Source organism: Mastomys coucha, unplaced genomic scaffold (genome assembly GCF_008632895.1).
Source record: "Mastomys coucha isolate ucsf_1 unplaced genomic scaffold, UCSF_Mcou_1 pScaffold14, whole genome shotgun sequence".
Lineage (NCBI taxonomy): Eukaryota > Metazoa > Chordata > Mammalia > Rodentia > Muridae > Mastomys > Mastomys coucha.
In genome coordinates this window covers 31,955,308-31,973,151 of record NW_022196896.1, presented here as the reverse complement: position 1 = coordinate 31,973,151, position 17,844 = coordinate 31,955,308, and the positions used below count along the sequence as shown (strand labels likewise).

Genomic DNA, 17,844 nt, shown 5'->3' with positions numbered 1-17,844 from the left:
TCCACTGACTTTTTATTTCAGTCCATTGTCCTTCGTAGATTGAATGAATTCTCCTAAATTGTTTCTCAGTTAATCCCTTATCAACTTCACTTGGCAGCTGATTATTTCCAGTATGTTTGTTTATTTTAGTCACATCACTTAAGTCTGTAATTTCCATTTGGCTCCTTTGATTGTGAGCAAGAGTACATCGAAACCACTGAATTAGTCCAGGCCAGTGCAGACAGTCCACTGAGGGAATCCAGACTGCCAACTGTCCCTTGGTGGGTGAGGGGGGGCACAGAACAGCAGCCACCAGGGAAACCTTGTCAGTTTTACAAGAAGACAGAGAGGCAGGAGGACTGGTGCAAGCCACAACGGCTGAGGTGTTTAGCCTGTTGTAGGTTGTTTGGTTTAATCAGAAACTAAATGCCCTTTATTTGAGGTATTTGACCATTGGGGTGGATAAAAGAAATAATGACTTTTCCTCACACGCAGAACACACCTCATGGGATGTCTGAGGAATGCTGAGTCTGGGTTTTTGTTTATCCAATAGCACTCCTTCTGTTTACCCAGGCAGAGTCCAGTCTAAGCTGAGCTAGGCTGTCATTTAGAACATTGTCAACAACACTGACATTTGTGGGGCCTGCTTTTAGACCTAACACCTGTAACATCTTTTCTGTTGTTAATGTCTATTAGTCTTCATTGGCTAAGAGAATTTGTAATTAACTATTGAAAAGTTTATAATAGTTACTTTGAAATCCTCCTCAGGTAATGCCAATATCCGGTTCATGTTGGTATTGCTTTTAATGTTTGTCCTTTCTCGTTTAAGCTAATATTCCTGGTTCTCCATATGGGAGGGCCTTTGGGCAGTGGTATCTTGGGTATTTTGATTATTAAATTTAAAAAGTATTCTAAGTATATCTTCCTTTTCATAGTAGGTTACCTTTGGGGGATTTAGCCACTGAACTAGGCCTACTTTTGTCTTCTAAGGCCAATCTTTGCCATGTCTTCTGGTCTTCTCCATTCCCCTGTGTCAACTGTCCTCTGTCTTGATGTGTCATCTATAAGAGCAGTGGCATTGCCTTGGTTGCTGTGCAACTAAATGGCTCTTGTGGTTGGAACAGAAGCCTTTGTGTCTGGTTCTTATGTCACTGAGCAGAGTCAGGGACCTTGGTGTCCTTGCTACTGCTGTGAGTAGCCCCATTATAGTTGTTCTGAGTGGTAGGGATAGCCCCAGGTGTCGCTGGCTCAGTGCTGTTGAATGTAACAACTGAAGTGCTTGGTTAGGAAGGGGAGGTTGGACTTTTGCATGAGACTTTTTTGGTTGGATTTAGCCAGACAGTATTTTCTGGTCTCTGCTTCCATTTCCTTCCAACCTTTTCCCTGAACTGTGGACTACCTAGGATATGATCTGAGGGTCTATGAGACAGCCAAAAGAAACTCAAGAAAGTCATCAGGTTATTGATCCTCCTACATTTTTCTTTCAATGTTGTATATTGATTAACATTTTAAGCCTAGTTTTACTTGGAAGCAAGGGACAGTGTTCAGTGACAGATACTGTGCAGCTTCAAACTTTGTATTGCTAGAGGACCAGGTGCTATGCAGCCAGTGGGGTTTATAGGTTGTACAGATGGTGTAACGCACCAAGTGTTCCAGAATACAGACTGTGCAGTAACAGGGCAGTATTAGGAACCACAGTTAAAGCAGAGAATGACTACAGGAACAGCAGACAAATTAATAGTAGTGAGATTAATAACAACTAACACCTATATGAACTTATTCTGTATCCAGCACTGGGCTAGAGCATTTTAGTGGGATCGTCTTTAATGCCTACAAGTAGAATCTTCTAAATGAAAATTTCCTTTAAAGTATTCTACTACCTGACTTATGGTGTGTCCTTTTAGCTGTAGTGTTCTGTAGGATTTTGGGGGCCCTGGGTTTGGACCATATGTATTTGGAGCCACCCCTAGAGGTTTCAGTTGCAATTATTTTATCTCATTTTACTGTTATTTTTCTCCTCTCAGGGAATTGCCTTCAATTACATATGTACAATAGCTAAATTATTCTAATCTAATCGTGTAAAACTTTTTAGAATCCTGCCTTATTCACACATTTGGTATCTCTATTATCTTACAGTCTTCCTGTACCCCCAAGCCTTTTTGCTTCTTTTTCTATTTTTACAGTTAAACAAAAGAATATGTGCTCTGTTGCTAGAAACTGAGGATGCTTTCTGAGATTTAAAAAAAAATAGAGTAATTTTTTCTGAACATTTAACAACATAATATCTACCTTTTTCTAATAGTTAAATATATGAATGAAATTTAGTTCATAAAAGGAAACACAGACAGCTTGTCCAGTTATGGGCCCTTGTAGCAATAATTAATATTTATTGACTTCTAAGTGCAGAAGGTAGCTTCTATTTTATAAGGCAGAATAGAGCGAGTGCTGAGTTTATGGAAAGAATGACAGCAATATAAAGCAAAGCATCAGCCCAAATTGCACAGGGCTGGAAAAGTACAGGAGTGTGTAATCAAAATATCAATTTACAGCCTTCTGTAGCAGCTGGTTGATGCTCAGCAGGCCTGTGAAGAGAACGAGTCTTACTGAGATAATCAAATGTTTCAGGCATGTTGATGGAGGACTTCCTTTCCACTAGGTGAAAACCTTCCTCTTATCCAGAAGTGCTAATGATCAAGAACATGGATTGATGCCAAGCAGAGCATGGGTGAAGATTTCAGCAACATCCTGACCCTCCCGGAAGATGAAAACACTAAAATCCTTCATGCAGAGTGCCCTGCTTACATCTCGATTCCTTTGACATGCAGCCACTCTGGCTTCAGATACTTACACAGAATAATCTAGTGACTTGTATTATGTGCTGTTGCTTGAAGTTTTCCTTCCTTGGTGAAAGTAGATGCATGCATTTTACAACAGGAATGAAGACGGTGAGGAAGGAGGGTTGAGATATTAGAGATGGTGTACTCCTGCATCAAAGCAGAGTTTAACTTTCTACCTTTCCATCCCTCTTTGCCCTCTCCTCCCCCATTTTGTTCCTTCTCCTTCCCTCTATTGTTTCTTTCCCTGTCCTTTCCCCTTTGTTCCATTTCCCGTCTCTCCTTTCCATTTTTGTTTGTTTGTTTGTTTGTTTGTTTTTGAGACCTAGTCTCATTATAGCCCCAAACTTGCTATGTGAGTGAGGAATCTGCCCATCCTTTACCAAGCCCATGTCTTCCCCTTTAGTTGGAATATAGAAAACAGACCTGCTGGAGGCAGAAGTGACTTTTGCAGGATAGAATGCTCAGGGAAGTCTTTTGAGGAGAAGCATCACCAGTGGAGGATGCAAAGCTGCTTATAGAAGGAAGTGATATGCTGCTTATAGAAAGTATTGGGGGGCACTGAGACCTCTCTTTCTAAGGCTCCCAGTTAAGCATGAACAATATGTGGTCTGTATCCCACAAACTCTGGCACTGCCCCTTGAATCTGTTAGAGGACTCTGAGCAGCCATGAGATTTGAACTTTTGTCCAATTTACACTAGCCTTGTTAGAATTTATCATAAATATAGTTGCTTTAGTACTTTGGTCATTGTGATGGTTTGAGTGGGTACAAGACTCTTGTATTTGAAAGCTTGGCCATAGGAAGTGTCAATGTTAGGAGGTATGGCCTTATTGAAGTAGGTGTAGCCTTGTTGGAGGAAATGTGTCACTGTGGGGAAGATGAACTGTGTCTTTGAAGTTATGTATGCTTAGACTTTGCTCAGTGAGACATACAGGCTCCATACAGTAGAACTTCTCAGCTCCTCCAACACCATGTGTACCTGCATTCTGCCATGCTTCTTGACATAATGAAAATGAACTGAACATGTAAGCCAATTACACGTTTTCCTTTAGAAGAGTTGCATTGCTCATAGTCTCACTTCACAATGCATAATGTCTCATTATAGCCCCAAACTTGCTATGTGAGTGAGGAATCTGCCCATCCTTTACCAAGCCCATGTCTTCCCCTTTAGTTGGAATATAGAAAACAGACCTGCTGGAGGCAGAAGTGACTTTGCAGGACAGAATGCTCAGGGAAGTCTTTTGAGGAGGAGCAATGCAACTCTAACTAAGACCATAGTTATGTCTGAACACCCTCTGTTTGGCTCCCACCTGAACTTAGTAAAGATAAAGAAAGACAAAGCCTATTCCTTTCTGACCCTGCTGGGCCCACTTATCCTTGCAGAGATGAGTAGATCAATTTTTATTTTTCTGGTTAGCTTTGGGATTCTAGGAACATTTGCCACGACAGCCATTCTTGGAGCTTTTGAAAGTTCAATGTCAAGAGTTCAGAATGTGCATATTAGTAATCTGAGTTCATTCTGAGACTGGGGCACAGGTGAGTGGCTTCCTCATGAGACCTGAGTACCAGGCACAGCACAGGTTCGCCCTTATTATTTTTTTCCAAACAACAGATTGGATAAAGGTGGTCCATGTACAGTGCTGGGGGTGCACAGAGCAGAGGAGCAAGTCCAAAGACTCACATCTAGAAGAGCCCTCCCGGTAATAAAGATAATTTCTAGAGGGATTTCTTATTGTTGGTTCTTCCCTCCTAGGTTGCCATACCCGAAGATGCCACTTAGTTTGACCATAGACAATACATTTATTTTCATTTATATGTGCTTTTCTTTTCCTATTCTCCAAAGGAAGAATTATATATTTAAAAATTATAGTATTTATATGGTATAGAAATGAAAACTCAAAATAATTAAGTATAAGTGATAAAGACACCACTTTATAAATAGATATATTTACCAAAATTATGTTCATAATTATGTTATGTTTTTGGTATGGTACACTTATTTTACATTTATTACTTTACACTTATTTTACATTTATTTACCTATCTATTTATTTATTTGTGTATGTATATTGCGCACATATCATAATGCACACTTAGAAGTCAGAATGCAATTTGAAGGAATCTTTCTTCCTTCCACCAGGTGGGGTCCAGGGATGGAGCTTGGTGGTAGCATCTTTACCTAATGAGCCATCCTCCCAGTTTTAGTTATTTCAATAGATGCAAATATATCTTAATTTTTATTTGAATCTCATGTAACTTCCACAGCGATTCATGGCTTTTCCTCTGCTAGCAAGGTACCTAAGCTTTTGGTGAAGCATTCAACAGGAAACAAGACCATGAATGCTGTGAAGAGGAAAATTAATCCCATAAAATGAAAATAAAACCACAGGGAGAGAGAATGACCACAACAGAGCCAGTTAGTGGACTCATCAAAACCAGTGTTAGGTTGCTTTTGTTTTGTGGCTCCCACAGTTTGCTGGAAGCTGAGAGAAATCCTATTGAGCACATTCAAACATTTGAATTTTCAGCAGAAGGTGAAGTATTTTGGGTGTGTTTTGCTTTTCTAATATTTTAGGAATTACTCTCAAGTTTTATTATTTATATTGGATACATTTTGTGGCTAAGTTAATGCAAGCATTTGGTTCCTGAGAATACCTCAGAAGTTACCACCAAACATACAATTCTTTGGGACTAGTCTAACTATGAGATTTATAAAGCAGGAGTCATAGAGCTACAAGGATGAAGCTGAGCCCTGGTGCACCTGACTCTCTGGAATGCACATGCTCTTAGGTGCTTTATACATGCTGCCTGGTGTCACTCTAGATGATCCCAGTCCCTTAGATGAGGTAAGCAAAGCTCCCAAAGTAATGTGTCTCTGATTGCTTGGCTTCTAGACACTGGGCCTGGGACTTTAATGATGGTCCATCTTGCACCAAAGGACATGCTATTTTCTGAATAAAATATGAAATGAAGAAAGTCATGGATCAGAAAAGGAAGTTGTAGGGAAGCTGACCATATCATCAATTCCTTGGTTTCAATGTATGTTTTGTTTTTCTCACCTGAATGCACAGCATGAGTGGATATAGAGTGGGTGAGCTGAACTTACCACTTTGATTAAAGGTAAGTATATTAAGCCTAATATGAGGCTTATATGTTATATATTATGAAGTTGAAGAATTGTGCACTAACAGTAATGAAGTAAAGGCAAGAGCCTGCTGACCCTTCATGTGGAATTTATCCTCCTTGGGAGTTTTACTGGTTATTTTTCCTACATGTGATAGAATCTTAGGAAGACCTCTCTATTTCTGTACACCTTGGGTGAGTATGCAATAGTTGGTCCAAAATGACTGCCTTTATTCATTCTCTTAGTATTTTGTTTAGCAGGCATCCAGGTGCAATCTACTGAACAGAGGTTAATTCCAAAGGAGTCAACTTTGGTTTTGTATGAATAAACTCTATTTTAATATTAGGTGGACTCTGCTCCATGAAGGGAAACAATATTGAAAAATTTAAATTAGCATGTGAACATTCATTTCTTAGTTGGTTACTCTCATACACAGGCTATAATTGCTTCATTACAAATCATACTCACATCTATTTAACTTTTAATTGGAACCAAAATTGAACCCTCCACCCCTTTGCTAGTCTCTATAAGAAGAGTTGTCTTGTTTTATTTATTTCATGGGTTTAGAAGTGAATTGAACCTTCTCATCTGAAATAAACTCTCCAGGAAAATTACCTTATTTATCATTGTTATGGTTTGAATATAAAAAATATCCATGAAAGTCTCTTGTGTTAAAGACTTGGTGTGCAGCTAGTAGGCTTTTCAATTGTGATTGAATCATGGAGTTGGGAAACTTCATCATCAATAGAGTTCATTAATAGATTAGTACATTAGAAAGTTGATAGTCATATGGACTGTTAAGGAATAGGGCCGTGTGAGAGAGAATGTCACCTGGGTTGTGTCTTTGACCAGTAGGTCTTGGTCTTAGTCCTTTGCTTTTAAACACTCTACCATTCATATGCCATGAGGTGAGCCATTATGTTCCACCATATGCTCCTTGCTATAATCCTTAGCCACCTCACCAAGCATGATCCTAGAAGCAATAGTACCAAGTGACCCTAGACTGAGGTCTTCAAAACTATGAGCCAAATAAATCTTTCTTCTTTGAAGCTACTTTTCACAATCTTTGAAAATTATCAAAAGTCTAACAGAGATATTGTTAAAAAAAAAGTTTTCCATGATACTTGTTAATCCATAATAAGGATGACTTTATTCAAGGGCTAGAGAGCTAAGTCAGTGGTTAAGAGTATTTGCTGATCCTTCAAAGGATGAAAGTTTTATTCCTAGCACTCATGTTGGGTGAGTCACAGTTAATTCAGTGCTCATCTGCCCTCTATCTGCACCTGTACATCATACACAGTGTACATACAAATTCACATAAATAAACTTCATAAAGAAAAGCAAAAATGTTTTATGGGGGATGGTTTGACTGTTTAATCTACTGTAACAAAGTACCAGAAACTAGGTGACTATGAATTTGAGAACTCATGGTTCTTGATGGTAGAAGTTTAGGATCTGGATACAGCATGGTTGTGCTCTGATGAGGGTCCTCTTCTGGCTTGGAGACAGCTTGCTCTTGTTTTATTATCACAGGGCACAAAGAAAGTGACTACATGCCCTGGCTTCTTTTCTAAGGCCACTAATCTCATTCCTGAGGGTCTCACTCTCATGACCTAGTGTTCCAAACATTCCCCCTCCTAAGATGTTCACACTGGGTCTTAGACTTCAGTATATACATTTTGGAATGACACTGGAACCATCTGGCAGCTATTTCTCTTAGCAAATTCTTGAGGAGGAGTATTTTAAGTGTATTCCCCATGGCTTCATATAGTATTTTTGCATTTTCCCTAATATACACCTCTCTTCTCAGGTCTTAGTCCTAGGATAAAAAAGCATATTAATTCTTAACTTATCTGTTGTTACTATAAAAAGAGAAGAACAACCTATTCTGTTCTTGCTAAAACAAAGGTTGAAATGCCTGGTGGTGTCTTCGTCAGTGCTGGATAGAAGTACTAATGTTCTACACAAATTATGTTTCTAAGTTATAAACAATACAATTTTATATTTAGAAATTTCCCACCTGCATTTATTTACTGTTCCTATATAAAGAAAAAAACTTTAAATTGCTGAACATGGCAGAGAGGCAAGCCATACAGAGAGCAGCTGGGTAATTATCAGGGAACAATAGCCCCTTTCACATGGACCAGCTTCCTAGATTTGATAAAAGAATGAAATTTCAGTAAGAGGCCCATCTAGAAACAAACCATTAAGAACTAATATCATACATATGCTCCTTAACAGGTTACATAGGTAATGATCAGAATCAAAGGAAATTTCTGCTTTAAATTATTTCTCATTAAGATTTTAAATTAGGCTAGAAAATTATCAATGATTGAATTAGAATATGAAGAAGTTTTTCATAAACCATATCTGCTATGCCACTATCTCACACTAGCCTCTTGTCACAAGCAAGATCAAAGAGCACTTAGAAAATGTTCTTAAATATTGATGAGATGTCTCTTTTTCCTCTGGTGTTATTATGAGAAATAATAAAAGAGAATTTCATTCAAAAGAGAATGCTCTTAAATAAGATATAGTTGCAGATTCCCTGTCTTCAGAGCCAGTAGGAATCTGGGACTTAGTCTTATTTTGAATAGTAGGAATCTGAAGTTAATCATTCATCCAGAGTCCTCTAGGTAAACTTGTGAATTCACATCCTAGTGGGAATATAGGCAATATCTTTAAAGACTCAGAAATCGTTTCTAGGAGGGAAGAACTGTTCCAAAGCAAGGTCTAGCTGCATTCAGCCATGGTAAGCTCTCTCCACCATGCCTGGGGCACATGGGAAAGCTGACCTTTAGGCAGAAGATCACCTTAAAGTAGTCAAGAAGTGAAGAGAAAGTCAGGAAAGGGGAGGAGCAAGATCTCTTCAAAGTTCTGTGCCCTCCAATACTCACCAGCAGTGTCCCATCCGCGAAGGTTTCCAGCACTTCCAAAAATAGCATCTGCAGACACAGATCAAGTCTGTGGAAACATTTACTATTCAAACCCTAACTACCACTTCCCCATGTGTCCTTCATGAATGCTTAAAAGGGGTCTTCCATTTCTTACAGTCCCACTTTCCTTTCAGAGCCTATCATCTAAGGCTGGATGCAATTATATTCAATCCTTCACATCCTGTGGTGTGGGCTTGATGCCAACAGCACAATAAAACTTGGTACTGGTTTGTTATCAAAATAGCACTTTTATTTTATTTTTTCTAAAAATATAGCTGAACTATCATTGAGTACCAAGACTCTAAAGAAAATTACTTTTGTGATGCATTTCAATATATATTCAGTCAAAGTTGTTGAGCTAATAAAGAATATAATTTTGTTTTTGGAAGAGCATGAAATGGTTTGCTGCCACTTCTCAGCTTAAATTCGTTCTCCACAGAATTTCCAGCTGTGATTTCCAAATGTGCATCTGCCGTGTCAGGTCCACTGTTCCACTGGACAGAATCCCAGGCCCCAGAGTGTCCTAAGCATACAGCCATGGAATCAGCTCTAGCACTCCATGGAGCATCATCAAAGCATGATGCAAACACTGTTTCCAGGTAAGTGTTTAGAGAAGGGTATGAAGCTGGACAATAACTGTAGTTAGAGACTATTTCTTTTAGTTACATTTTAGTAAATGGCTGTAGAATGACATTAGTGTCCCCTCTAGTATGTTCACCATAAAACCTCAAATGGTACATAATGCATATTGCTTGGAAACTCTTATGGAACATCATTTTGTTTCTTCAGTGTCTGAACTCTTTATTTTGTACAAATGTCAGAATTCATTGCCTGTGAAATAATTGTGGAAATGAAAGCAAAGCAAAGTAAAAAATAAAGTTGAAACAGAGCCATGACCTTGAAGTTTTATCTGTGTTTGTAGAGATTTAGTGTACTGTATTTAAACACACTCACATAAGACTATATTTAAACCATCATGTTGGTATCTCTTCTGTTGGTAACTAGTTTTATTGACACCGTTGACCTTTTATAGATCTTCCTACATGATGTACAGATGGAATACAGGCTATTTGCATGGTCATCATTTACTTTGTTAGATAAGTATCTTTATATTCATATTTATACCCAAATGCTGGTGCTATGAGTACACTCAGATTATTTTTGGTATAATGATTTTTGGTATAATGGGAGAAAGGATATTTTATTCTGCTCATGTTTATCTTTAGCTCCATTCTTTCCTAGATCAGGAGATAAAAGCTCACTTTATGACATTCCTAAGGTATGTTAGCCAAAGAGGCTATAGTTGGTCTGGATTCTAGAGAGAATTTCCATTGAGATCTATGACATGGCTAAATTCCTCACTAAGCATCTGCAGTATCATATTTTCACTAGGATCATTAATGTGTGTGGAAGATGTCCATTTTACATATAGTCAGATATTACTCTGTAAGCATACATAGTACATTTAAAATATTTAATAAAGAAAGGAAAGAAAGAAGTCAAAGTCTCTGATTTCTGGAAAATCAGACATTAGGTTCACATTGATAAAAGAAGAGACTTTGCTACCTTTTTGGGTCATGATCTATAGGGCAGTGATCTGTTCAGGCAACCTGAGTCCAGTCCAGTATAAGTCTAGAACTCCTGAGTCCCAGTGGGTAATCTCTGCCTCCAAGGGACAGAAGATGTTCGGCTATGACTCCTGGGTCTCTGGCTCCTGTTTCAGTCCCAACCCCCGAGAGCTGCCCTCACAGAAGATGTGTGCTCTGTCATGTAGACAATGCCCCAGCACCCATCATTCTAGCTGGACCCTACCCTCAGTCCACAGCCAGGCATGCTCCACCCCACAGATAGCCATGCCTCACACAATATAAGGAGCGGTTCGTCCCTTCCCCTCTCTCTTGCCTTCTTCCTCTCTTGCTCTTTCTTCTCTTGCTTCCTTTCTTCCTCTCTTGCTCTTTGTCCTCTCTCTTGCTCTCTTTCTTTCTTCCTCTCCTTTCTCTCTCACTCCTTCTCTTCTCTCTTTTCCTTTCTCTTTCTCTCTCCCTGGTCATGACCGGCCTATTTTCTCTTTCCTATAATAAAATATCTCAAGATTATGCATTGCCTCCTTTTAACTAACTTGTCATGCAGCCACAGACATCAGCAGCAGAGAGACTCAGGCAGCACCAGAGAGACCTCAGACTTACAATGATCTGAATAAGGGATATTAAACAAATAAATTACTGCAGTTATAAAAAATCTGAAAGCAATCTGATGATGTATTAGTCTGTTTACAGTTCATAAAAACAACTTATAACCTCACAGCTCTGGAGTCTGGATATCTAAGATGAAGATGTTTGGAAGTTTCACTTTTCACCAATGTTTCTGCTTTGCTATGTCCTTATGGAGCCTTTTCTCTGCATATATTATTGATGTCTCCCTATATACCCCAAGTTTCCTTTACTTATAGGTATCCTGTCATATTAGAGCAGGATCTATCCTAATAGCCCCTTTTGATTGTAAGGGCCCCATTTCCAAATGTAGTCACATCCCCAAATGTCTGGATACAAATATTGATAATCCCTGAGATGAATGAGGTGAGGAGTACACTGTCACACGGGTTTATTTTAATTCAAACCTGGAATCAATTTCAATAGAATTGATTTTTGATGGTCTGTTTTCTAGATGCTGTGCTTTTTATTGGAGTTTATCACAGAAGAGCCTAAACCCTTCTGATTTTCTCGTGTTCCACTATCCTAACCAGTTATAATTAGGTTGCATTGAGGTTTAGTGCTGCCTAAAAGCCTTGGGACTCTTATCTAATAATCTCTAAATGACTGTGAACCTGGACTACAGATGGATCTATCAATCTTCCTACTTCTGTAAAGCATTAGCTTGTAACTACTTGTTTGTATGTTTCTTAGTCTGGCTATGAACTGAGGTATTTTGGCAGAGTTATCTTTTCATTGAATTTTAAATTATTAATGTGATTGATATTATCATTTGGTATTGAACAAAATTTACTTTGCTTAATATTGAACCCATGAATTTATATACATTAACTAATTTTACAGGATGAATTAATATAGAATGACTATAAGTATTAACAAAATATATCTCTATTGAGTGTTCTTATTCTTGTAATATTTTATCTACATTTTAATACAACATTAATTGGAAGGTTTGGAAAATCATAACTCAAATAATTGCAGAATATAAAAGTTTTTTTTTAATTTTCTCTTTCAAGAGGTAATATACCAAACAATCGTGAGAAAATGTGCTATAGCTTTGTTTATTAAACAATTAAAATACATTTTCTTTATTCTTTAGATACCTGAATACTCATCAGAAATGACAGAAATTTTAGTCTATAAAAACTGAATGTAGATTGTTATGACTAAAATTATAATTTTACAAAATGTTTTAATGCATATTTACCCATATAAATTTTAAAAGTATACACATTGTTCAAGTATTCATTTCCAAAATAATTTTTTCTTGATCAAGCAATTATCAATAATGATAATTATGTAAATGACATTCAACTAACATAATTTCATGAGTTTTGACTTCTCAGGGAACTAATAAAAAAATAACAGTTAAACTAAGCCTGGATAAATGAGTGCAAACTGTTTTTAAGGTACCATAGTAACTAACATTAACCATGTTCAAATTGCCTTGTTTTTCTCAGGCTGAATGTTATAATAGCTCAGATAAGTGACTTCAAAGACTAATTTTGAGTAAATTACAAAAGGCTATTCAACCACTGTTCAATTCATTGTCTCAAAATTTTACAAAGGGACAAAATGAAAATTATATTTTGCTTCCAGTGAAAGGGTGTCACTGCAATTCTTGTTTGTCATTGCAACATTCTCTGTACTGAAACAATCATTCTTTCAATTTAAAGTGAAGTTGAGGCATCCATTTTGAGCTACAAGGGATCAAATACCATCTTTTCAGAATTTTATGTACTATCAAATAAGCTTTTGCCTAACTGGAAAATAAGTTTGCTGGTAGCTTTTGTCATTTTAAAAGGATTTTTAAGTAGTCTGAACAATAATGGAGTGGAAGAGTATTATTTGAGAGTTATTTGAAACTCTCTATTTCCAATTCCTTAGAAAGTGGCCGGGGATAATATGACCACAAGGACCTGCTCCTTCTGACCTATTTCTTAGTTTCTAGACTCTCTCAAAATAGTGCTACAGCTGGGTACCAAACATTCCAAATATAGACCTGTGACAGAAATATATTGAAATCTAAAATATAGTCTTTTAAATAATTCTCTGATAATCTCATAAATATATTAAGTGTATATTGAATATATTCATATACTACACTTCCTAGACATACTTCCATTCTCCACACCATTTCAACTTCATATCTTTGTTTCATGTTTTCTTTTAGTTTATTTTTTCTGTTTTTGCTTTTGGATTGTTTGTCCTTTGAGACAGAGACTCAGAACATAGAATAGGCTGGACTTGAATTCAAAGAGATTCACTTTTCCCCTTCTTTGCCTCCATCAACCTGTGATTTTATTTTTTCAACTCATTGAGCCCTAGGCCTAGGGCTCAACTCTTAGGCTTAGGGCCATGCACCGGAGCATACCTGACCTACTAGAGACCACATCCTTAAAAAAAATGTTGTTCATTCTCTCAAAACTAACAAAAGTCAATAGGTTTTCAACATGGGGGCTAATGAGGTACCCCAGTACATGCTCAAAAGTTGAGTGGCTTGATTTGGTATAGACCTTGTACAAGCAATCATAGTTATAATGATTGAGTTCGTGAGTACAGAGATCCTATATTGTGCTTAGAAAACACTGTTTTGTTTTAGTTATCCTGGCTCTTACAGGCTTTCTGAACCCTCTTCCCCAGTGGCTCAGAAAAAGGAGTTAGATGCAGATGTCTCATTTGTGGTTGGGGGCTTCACATACACTTATTCTGTATACTTTGACCAGTTATATGTTTCTACATTAACTGTTGTACATTCACAAAGGAACTTCTCTGCTGAGGTTTGAAATCTGCACTAATCTATAGCTGCAGAGATAGAAATTTAGTGTGCAGTTTGATTCTATATATAAAAAACAAATTGCTTGTAATAACTTCACTCCTGGAGCCAATGAGTTTCCAAGCCATGGGTTCTTGGCCCAATTTATAGTTCTAGGTGAGAAATGCTCTTGAACACAAAGTTAGTTAAAGGTCAAAAAGACTTAATTTAAAATTTGATTTGGGTAGTTTGTCAAAAATGTATTTAAATCACTTAATCAAATAGGATCCACAGGTCGCTATGAAACAATATTTCCTTAACAAGAGTTATAATTAAACTACTTTGAAGGCGAATAGGAAAGTGACATTATTATAGCAAGCTACTGAAGGCTTGCAATAAAGAGGACAAAGTTAAGCAATCAAAGACCTTATAAGACAGAAGACAATGAATCATAGAAGGTTTATTTAAGAACATAAAATGTCTTTGTTTCAAAGAAGATAACTTCAGTATAAGAACATCCTTTAAACAAAGACTGATATTTCAGCAAAATTTTGTCATTTTAGAAAGCTGGCATCTAGTTTTCTACAATATTTTTTAAAAGTTTATTATCTTTTGAGATTATAGTATAATCATCTTTTCTCATTAGTTGTTGACATAGATGTAGATGTAGATATAGATATAAATATATAACATTAATTCAATCTGCTCAGTCTGAGTAAGGTTACTTGTTTGTGTGTTTTCAGAGATCACTATTTGGCATTGGGTAAGCAAAAGTACGCTATTTTCTGGGAAGACTATTTCTATCACTTTCAGAAATCCTTAGTTGACTGTAGCTATTTGTGTAGGGTTGAGGCTTATAGTAGGTTTTCCTTAGCACACCACAGACTGCTGTTGTTGTCTTTATTCAACTCACATTTAGGAAATAATTTTGATGAAATTTTATGAGTGTAGCTTAAAGTTCTTTGATACTAAGCCTATTTTACAACTCTTACCTTTTCAAGTATATACAGAGATAGCTTAATATCAAGACTCAGGTTTTTACAATATGTTTTTTAAAGTAAATTATTTACTTGTAAGGAAACTTTATTTACTTTTTATTGGTTATTTTTTTTGTTTACATTTCAAATGTTATCCCCCTTACTGGTTTCCCCTCTGCAAAACCCCTATCCTACCCCCTACCACCTGCTTCTATGAGGGTGCTCCCCCACCCATTCACCCACTCCCACCTCATTTCCCTAGCATTCTCCTATGCTGGGATATCAAGCCTACACTGGACCAAGGGCCTCCCATCCCATTGATGTCAGATAAGACAGTCTTCTGCTACATATGCAGCTGGAGCCATAGGTCCCTCAATGTGTACTCTTTGGTTGGTGATTTAGTCCCTGGGAGCTCTGGTGGGGGGGGCGGTGGTCTGGTTGGTTGATATTCTTGTTCTACCTATGGAGTTGCAAACACCTTCAGCTCCTTAAGTCCTTTTCCTAACCCCTCCATTGGGGTCCCTATGCTCAGTCTGATGGTTGGCTTCAAGCCTCTGAATCTGTATTGGTCAGGCTCTGACAGAGCCTCTTAGGGGGCAGTAATACCAGGATCCTGTCAGCAAGTGCTCCTTGGCATCAGCAATAGTGTCTGGGTTTGGTATCTATATATGGGATGGATCCCCAGGTGGGACAATCTCTGGATGGCCTTTCCTTCAGTTTCTGCTCCACTCTTTATCCCTGTATTTCCTTGAGACAGGAGCAATTCTGGGTTAAAATTTTGGAGATGGGTGGGTGGCCCTATCCTTCAATGGTGGCTGTGCCTAATCTCTGGATATAGTCTCTATAAGTTCTCTTTCCTCTTTGTTGGGTATTTGGGCTAATGTCCTCCCTGTTGGGTCAGGAGAGTGTCTTGATTTCCTGGCATCTGGGACTTTCTAGTGGCTACCCCAGTTCCTCATTCCTCACTGCTACATACCTCCATTCAATTTTCTGACCCTCTGTACTTCTCCCCTGTCTCCTCTCACACCTGATCCTGTCTCTCCTTTTCCCTTGCCCCACACTTCCCCTCCCAGGCCCCTCCTTCCCTCCTTCCCCTGATTATTTTGTTCCCCCTTCTAAGTAGAACTGAAGCACCTACACTTTGATCTTCCTTCTTGAACTTCATAGAGTCTGTGAGTTATATCGTGGGTATTTTTAACTAAGTTCCTAATATCCACTTTTCAGTGAGTACATACCATGTGTGTTCTTTTGTCACTGGGTCACCTCACTCAGGAGGATATTTTATAGTTCCATCCATCTGCCTGTGAATTTCATGAAATCATTGTTTTTAATAGATGAGTAGTACTCCATTGTGTACTAAATGTACCACATTTTCTGTATCCATTCCTCTGTAGAGGCACATCTAAGTTCTTTACAGCTTCTGGCTATTTTAAATAGCACTGCTATGAACTCATTGGAGCATGTTATATGTTGGAGCATTTTTGGGTTTATGCCCAGGAGTGGTATATCTGACCTTAAGGTAGTACTATGTCTAATTTTCTGGGGAACCACCAGACTGATTTGCAAAGTGGTCGTACCAGCTTGCAATACCACTAGCAATGGAGGAGTGTTTCTCTTTCTCCACATCCTTACCAGCATCTGCTGTCATCTGAGTTTTTGATTGTAGCCATTCTGACTGGTGTGAGATAGAATCTCAGGGTTATTTTGATATGTATTTCCCCAATGACTAAGGATGTTGAACATTTCTTTAGGTGCCTATCAGCCATTCAAGATTCCTCACTTGAGAATTCTTTGTTTAACTTTGTACCCCATTTTAAAATAGAGTTATTTGGTTCTCTGGAGTCTAACTTCTTGAGTTCTTTGTATATATTGGATATTAGTCCTCTATCGGATGTAGGGTTGATAAAGATCTTTTCCCAATCTGTAGGTTGCCGTTTTGTCCTGTTGGCAGTGTTCTTTGCCTTACAGAAGCTGTACAACTTTGAGATCCCATTTGTCTATAGTTGACCTTAGGGCCTGAGCTATAAGTATTCTGTTCAAGAAAATTTCCCATGTGTCAATGCGGTCAAGGCTCTTTTCCACTTCCACTTCTATTAGATTCAGTGTATCTGGTTTTATGTGGCAGTCCTTAATCCACTTGGACTTGAGCTTTGTACAAGGAGTTAAGAATGGATCAATTTGCATTCTATATTCCGACTGACATTTAAGTCAGCAACATATGTTGAATATGCTGTGCTTTTCCACTGGATGATTTTGGCTTCTATGTCAAAGATCAGGTGACCATAGTTGTGTGAGTTCATTTCTGGGTCTTCAATTCTATTCCATTGGTCTACCTTTCTGTCTCCATGCAGTTTCTATCACTATTGCTCTGTAATACAGCTTGAGGTCAGAGATGGTGATTCCCCCAGAAGTTCTTTTATTGTTGAGAATAGTTTTCACTATCCTGGGTTTTTTGTTATTCCAGATGAATTTGGGAATTACTTTTTCATTTCTGTGAAGAACTGAGTTGGAATTTTGATGGGGATTCTATTGGCTCTCTAGATTGCTTGGTAAGGTGGCCATTTTCACTGTGTTAATCCTGTCGGCCATTTTCACTATGTTAATCCTGTCGGCCATTTTCACTATGTTAATCCTGTCAGCCATTTTCACTATGTTAATCCTGTCGACCTATGAGTATGGGAGATCTTTCCATCTTCTGGGGTCCTTTTTGAGATTTTAGAGTACAATAATTACTACAACTCATTTTTGGAAATGCAAAAAATATCGTGAAAAATAGAAGACTTGGATACAGGTCAGTAGTAGAGCTCTTAACTTATCATGTATAAATTTTAGGATATATACTCGATGCCAACCAAAATATTCTTAACAGGTATATATATTATATGTTTATGCAACAATACATTTATTTTAAAACATTGGAAAGGTCTTGTTACCTATAGCCATCATTTTTGCTAAATGAACATCTGGATAAGTAAGCGTATATATGTAGCTCCATGTTACTTGACACTGGTAGTTGATTAAGAAAAG

The 17,844-nt window shown here is 37.8% G+C and overlaps 1 long non-coding RNA gene across 1 annotated transcript in view; it reads left to right on the top strand.

The window, feature by feature from the left end:
- The first annotated feature begins 2,644 nt into the window (after positions 1-2,644).
- The window catches only part of LOC116089024, a 43,001-nt gene continuing 27,801 nt past the window's right edge, over positions 2,645-17,844 (top strand). The window contains exons 1-3 of the long non-coding RNA XR_004118110.1: positions 2,645-2,924; positions 5,710-5,935; positions 9,315-9,474. This is a non-coding gene — a long non-coding RNA (uncharacterized LOC116089024). The remainder of the gene's footprint in view (positions 2,925-5,709; positions 5,936-9,314; positions 9,475-17,844) is intronic.